The 314-nt window shown below is 76.4% G+C and overlaps 1 protein-coding gene across 2 annotated transcripts in view; it reads left to right on the top strand.

Moving 5' to 3' along the window:
• RIPK1 (receptor interacting serine/threonine kinase 1) overlaps positions 1 to 314 on the top strand; it is a gene marked incomplete at its 3' end in the record, with an annotated part of 31489 nt that continues 31175 nt past the window's right edge. For both annotated transcript variants that reach the window (XM_027765593.1, XM_027765595.1), the window contains 1 exon segment: positions 1 to 60.

Here is a 314-nt window from a genome sequence, read left to right on the forward strand (position 1 = left end):
GCGGGCCCTGGGGAGCGCGGCTGGACTGGGCTTGGCCGCGAGCCCCGGAACCTGAGCGCGGTGAGTGAGCGAGCGGGCGGGCAGGCGGGCGCGGGGCTGGGCGGCCGCCGAGGAGCCCGCCGCGCTCTGTCCCTGGTGGCCCCCAGGTCGCGCCCTCTCCTAGCCCACTCCGGCGGGGCTGTCGCGACGTCAGAGTCATTCTCGACTCTCCGACCGCCGCGGCTCCCCTCCTCCGGGCCTCAGGAAGTTTGCGCGGAAACGAAAGCAGGCAGCCCTCAGGTGCGTCTGCGCGGCGCCCGCCCGAGTCGCCGGCC

This window comes from Tupaia chinensis, unplaced genomic scaffold, assembly GCF_000334495.1.
Source record: "Tupaia chinensis unplaced genomic scaffold, TupChi_1.0 Scaffold138812_1, whole genome shotgun sequence".
Lineage (NCBI taxonomy): Eukaryota > Metazoa > Chordata > Mammalia > Scandentia > Tupaiidae > Tupaia > Tupaia belangeri.